The 6,328-nt window shown below is 39.9% G+C and overlaps 1 long non-coding RNA gene across 1 annotated transcript; it reads right to left on the reverse strand.

Moving 5' to 3' along the window:
* On the reverse strand, positions 1–6,021 carry LOC125484465. Its single transcript, XR_007263303.1, has 2 exons — positions 5,829–6,021; positions 1–487 (listed from the first exon to the last, which is right to left on the reverse strand). It is a non-coding gene; the product is annotated as an uncharacterized LOC125484465 (long non-coding RNA).
* Positions 6,022–6,328: the final 307 nt, after the last annotated feature.

Raw genomic sequence — 6,328 nt, forward strand, 5'->3', positions numbered from 1 at the left:
TGTTAAAAACATGGAAAAGTCCTTTAATCCATGCAACCTACATTCACACTATATCCTAGGCTTTCACTAGCAAGGACATTTAAAACTCCATGTGGCACAGATGAGTACACATCCATATTATTCATTACTTTAAGGGGATAATAATCCACGTAAGTAACCACCATAATTTTGCATATCTCATTCATTTTCTGATTACATGACAATATCCATTACTACAAATTTACATACAAAATGCCATGACGGTTGTAATTGCAAAGACTACATAAACAAGCTGCAAAAATAACACACAGTAATTTATTTTGTACAGATCTCAACCTAACATCTTTTTGTTTTCATTCCAATAAGATTGCTTCTACTGACTTTGGAAGCTGTGTGTTGCCAGCTCAGGTTAAAGGCTATTATGGCTAGTTAGCCTCTTTTTCTTCCAATTTTCCTAGTAAGTTGTGTGTTATGTTGTGTCAAGCTGTCCTTTCTCTGAACAAAGAATCTGAAGGAACAGAAAAAAATAACAACAGTTGAGCTTCAGTCCTGTTGTTTGCACTGAGTGCTCATGCATGTTCAGAGGAAAGCACTTGTATTTATATAGCACTTTCATAATATCTTGCAAAACATTTTAGAAGCATTGAAGTACTTTTTGAAATGTTGTCACTGTCAGACAAGTGTTGTGGTCCTAACTTGGCTGCAAGTGGACACAATATGGACAAAGACAGTAAGAACTGCCGATGCTGGAGTCTGAAATAACATGGTGTGGAGCTGGAGGAACACAGCAGGCCAGGCAGCATCAGAGGAGTAGGAAGGATCCCGACCCGAAACGTCAGTTTTCCTGCTCCTCTGATGCTGCCTGGCCTGCTGTGTTCCTCCAGGTCCACACTGTGTTACAACATGAACAAATTTGTGTTTCTTCCACAATCAATCGCAGAAATATTATTTTTTAAAATTAGGATAAGGCAAACTTAAAAACCTTCTTGTTTGAAAGCACAGAAAGTCTGCATCGCGCATTGATTTTTTTTTTTTTAAACAAACCAGTACAGGTTCTTTTTCATTTAATTGTCCCATTCTTGAAGTGATCTCTTAGAAACGCTCATACGCTGAAACGCTGGAGGGTAATGACTCGATGGGGTCGATATGCCCTTACCAGGGTCCACAACGTGTCACAAAATATCCAGACATGGATTTATAAAACTGAATAAGTTGTGAACTACTAGTAAAGTTACAGTATGTTTTCAGTCTTAAATCCCATCTGATTTTGTTCTTTAATACAATAATACCCATATCTGGAAATAGCACTTTTTTACTATTCTTTTACAAATTGATTTACAGTACTTATTGCATGTAGTAGACACCTTTCATACATTTTGTACTTTGATCTGATGTATGTATACTTTGTTTATGTCGACATGAAACAGTCAGAAGTCTGATTTTTAAAGGGAAGGTCCAAGCAGAATGGAATGCTTTTAGGTTGATTCAGTTACAAGGAAAGATTTTCATGGCTTTCATCTGTTCTAGTCTCTCCAACTGCAGTATTGGGATTTGTATTTTTCATTTTCATTTTCTAAAAATTTTAAAATGACAAGCAGCATCTTTGCAAGTTCCTCTGGTAAAATATTGTAGAGCTGAGAATCATGCAGAGCCAAGCAAGACCACATGACTTCTCCCATGTCGGGTGATGGTATGGTCTTACACACTTTCATAGATTGATATGAATTTTCAACCGTTATCAAATACAGGAAGTTCTCCCCACTGCATCTGAGCTAAAAATGTTTACTTTGTCAGTTGTAGGCATATCAACTGAATTGACTGATCCATGCACATTATACTTGGAGCTTTCTAGTTTGTTCCCCAAATAAGTAACAAATATGGAAGTTTTATACTTAATTGCAACATCAAAATGCCTTGACATTGCTTTACATAGTCAATAGTTATCTGTAGGAGAGTAAGGAAGTATTAAACTTACAAGATGAAGGGATAGCAAGTTCTGTGAACAAATATAGAATTATCTCAAAGGGAGTCATTTTGCACTTGGGCAATAGTGTAAAATGTGCAATAATAAATCAGCCACCTGAAATGAATCTCTCAAGCATTATTTCTGTTTAACTAACTGGAAGTGAAAATTGGGAGAGATCGACATCAAGGTAGATATAGAGGAGGTAGCTGGGTGGTAAAGTCAATATAGTAGTTAGTTTGATCGTAACCACAATGTTTGATATTATTTTCAATGATTTACAGATAGTTATCTGAACGAGTGATAATATTACTTATGGCTAAGTGTTATAACTAAGTAGTAATTATATTGTCTGTTACAGCAAACAATGGTAGAGTGATTTCAATTTGATTAGACCAATCCAGCAGTCTAGATGATACTGTACCATAATGCCAATCAAATGCCTCAGGGTTAGAGTTGTTTTACATCTTATCAGTATCCGTGATGTATCTTCTAGATTGTATTATTGTCAATCCATTGCAACTGGAAGCTTAACCATTATTACAAGATATCAGAAAATTGTACTTTTCCAAGAATAAATATACTAATTAAATGATAGATCTGTTTAAAACATTTTATGCTGCAAAGGACAAAGTTAGTCAATAAGATATAATGCACTAGATAAACATGTGTGACTTTTCACATCCAACACTGGTTCATTTTATGTCATTGAATTAATTACACTTTATCATGTTGCTACCTGTAAACCTACAGAGTTCAGCCTTTTAACCACATCATCCATCGACCACTTTATGCTGCTGTGATTTCAAGATAAAGCAGCCCACTTGATTGGCACCCCATTCACCACCTTAAAGACTCAGTTTCTCCATCACTGACATATAGTGTGTATCAGCTATGAGATGCACTGCACAGGGAAGAAGAACCACCAAGCCCCAAGGAAGAGAATGTGAGAAGGAAGTGAAAGGAATTGCAGGAAGCAGGTATCCTAAACCCTATGGGCCTGAATGCCATGTCACACAATGGATTGAGAGCCTCTGCTTCAAACTACTTCCCCTTAGAATCTGTTAATCCTAGAATCCCTACAGTGTGGAAACAGGCATTCAGCCCAATGAGTCCACAGCAACGGTGTGAAGGGCATCCCACCCAAATCCATCCCCCACCCTATACTGCTTCCAGGATGAGGTGTTCCATTCCAAGACATCCTCTTACTTTCGGGACCATAATTTCCCCTCCCCTGTAATTAAGGATGCCCTCAACCACATCTCCTCCATTTCCCCCACTCCTGCCCTCAAAAACCCTCCCCAGAACAACAGTAAGAATAGAATCCCCTTAGTCCTCACGTACCACCCTACCAACCTCCAGATCCAACGCACTATCCTCCCATGTTTCTGCCACCTACAATCAGACCCCACCACCAAAAAGATATTTCCCTCCCCAGCTCTGTCTGCTTTCCTCAGGGTCTGTTCATTTCGCAACTCCCTCGTCAGCTCTACACTCCCCACCAATTTCTCCACTACACCTGGCACCTTTGCCTGCAACTGCCCTTACATCTCCCCTCTCACCTCCATCCAAGGCCCCAAACAATCGTTCCAGATCTGGCAAAGGTTCACCTGCACCTCATCCAACCTGATTTATTACATCCGTTGTTCCGATGCGGTCTCCTCTATACTGGGGAGACCAAATGCAGACTCAGGGACCCATTCATGAAGTGTCTGTGCTCTGCATGCAAAAACCAACCCCCCCTTCCAGTTGCTATCCATTTTAATTCCCCCTCCCACTCCCCTGACAACATGTCCATCCTTGGCCTCCTCCACTGTCAGAGTGAGGCCAAACATAAACTGGAGGCACAACGCCTGATATTTCACCTGGGAAGCTTACAGCCCAATGGCCTTAATGGTGGCTTCACCAGCTTAAAAAAAATCCTTCCACCCCCAGCCTTATCCCGTGTCCAGCCCTTCCCCTCCTGACCTGACCTAACCTATCCATCTTCCTACTCCCCTATCCGCTCCACCTTTCCCATGGACCAATCACAATATCCCCCTAACTCCCACCTATCACCACCTCACCCAACCTTCCCGCAGCCCCAACCCCTCCCTCTGTTTACTTCTGGGCTCCCCTCCCCCTCCCCAGTTCTGATGATGGGTTTCAGCCTGAAACATTAACTTACCCGCTCCTCTGATGCTGTCTGACATGCTCTCCTTTTCCAGCCTCACACCTATACACTCTGGCTTCCAGCTTCTGCAGTCCTTATTGTCTCGAAGTGTTTTACCTGATGTGGTAATATTTATGCTATCTGCCATAATGTTAAAAAAAAACTATTCATGTAGAGTACGGTATTGAAGTATTCAACTGACATCAATTACAATGACCGTTATGTAAAAAATATTACATTCCTCAGACATGTGTGTCTCTGGCTAATGCTATGCTATTAGTTACAACAGAAAGGAAAATTTCCAGTAGAGTGTCATGCTTCAAGGAGATCGAAGATAAAATGGAGAATGAGATCTTTGTTTCCTCTGGTCACATGCTATCATGCAGCGATGACACTGTGAGCATATTTCTTAAAGACATAATGACCACCAAACATAACACAACAGATACTGTTGCTGATTCACAGTCCTAGTTCCCAGGTGGAAACTACAGGGTAGCTGAGGGTGGTAATTCTTCAGTGCTGAGTTGATTTGTGTCATGATAAAACACCCCGGGAAAGTCGTTACTGTTCCTAATATGTCTAACTCGACTTACACAAGTCCAGTTGCAAAATTTTAAATTGGGCCTCATCTCAAAAATATAAATAAAGTACTAATTGAGTGGATAATCTGGACAAGGACAGACCCCATTTTAGTTTTGACAGTCCTTAAGTATATTTTATGATAGATCTGTACGTTTTTCCTGCGTCCCAGAGATATCTAAAAACAATGAGGACAACTATTTAAAAAAAAACAATTAATTTGTTTACACTTCAGAGAATTGCTGGCAGCTGAGCTTTCACCTTGTTTATGTTGAATAAGATTCAAGCTATTAAGGTACGAGTTCGCTTATACTTTCATGTTCACGTGTCACTGTTAAATACTGCAGATTTTGAACGTTTGACAGAGGAAGGTGCTTGGAAGGGTACAAAGTCACCAGCATAGAGTTATATCATCACCACCACATTGATCTCTGGTCATTCAATGTGGAGTCTGTAATGGGACTGGCCTTTCGTAAAATAAGCTGTTTATTCAGGCCAAGAAACACCCTATTTCAAATTGTGTCTATGTTTTTAAAACAAAATTGTTTAAAATAATTGATTTAATTGAGTAGGGTTAATATTATAATGATTCCATATCATTTCTTTCAATATTAATGCAACCTTTACTACTAGTGTGTCAGATCAAAAACCAATCGACCTAGGGAGATGGGAGGTTTTTTTTTGCATAATTGCAAATCAAAATTCAATTTACCCAACCTTTGCTATGTGATGGTTTTAACCCTAGATCCTATTCACTGCGATAGGAATATTTATTTGCCACAGTTATCTGATGTGATTATGAAATAATTCAGTATTGTTTGATGGTATTTAAACACCAAAGAAAAATATACATGGCATTGTTTAACTAGACTATTAAGAGAGTACTGAGCTAGCAATAATCAGATTAACTGCCCATTCATGACTAGTTGGTGCATCTAAGGCAATCAATGTGGTTTGTCATATTATATACTGAAAAATGGTTTCTGTAATAAATAGTTTCAAAAAAGTGGTAGGTGGCATTCATCACCAACATATCTGCCAGAGTAAGTTACATGCAACACGGCTCTGCCATCATCTTAGAGTTAATTTATCATAGCCTGAGCAAGATATGCAAAGTGATGAATTAAAGCTGACAACTTAAAACCAGATACTCACTTGTTTAATTGTACCTCATCTGCTGCATTTTGCTTTTTGCAAACAGTGACTTCTTTATGAAGCTCAGTTAATTCTTATGTTCTGGTAGCTTCTTGAAATGGCCTTTAGGTGTCAGCCACAGCTTGATGGCAACATTCTTGTCTTTGAGAGATAGTAGGAACTGCAGATACTGGAGAATCTGAGATAACAAGGTATACAGCTGGATGAACACAGCAGGCCAAGCAGCATCATAGGAGCAGGAAGGCCGATGTTTCAGGCCGAGACGCTTCATCAGAAATGGGGTAGGGGAAGGGGATTCTGAAATAAATAGGGAGAGAGGGGGAGGCGGATTGAAGATGGATAGAGGAGAAGATAGGTGGAGAGGAATCAGACAGGTCAAAGAGGCGGGAATGGAGCCAGTAAAGGTGAGTGTAGGTGGGGAGGTAGGGAGGAGATAGGTCAGTCCAGGGAGGACGGACAGGTCGAGGGGGCGGGATGAGGTTAGTAGGTAGGAAATGGGG

This window comes from Rhincodon typus, chromosome 11 (genome assembly GCF_021869965.1).
Source record: "Rhincodon typus isolate 14 chromosome 11, sRhiTyp1.1, whole genome shotgun sequence".
NCBI lineage: Eukaryota > Metazoa > Chordata > Chondrichthyes > Orectolobiformes > Rhincodontidae > Rhincodon > Rhincodon typus.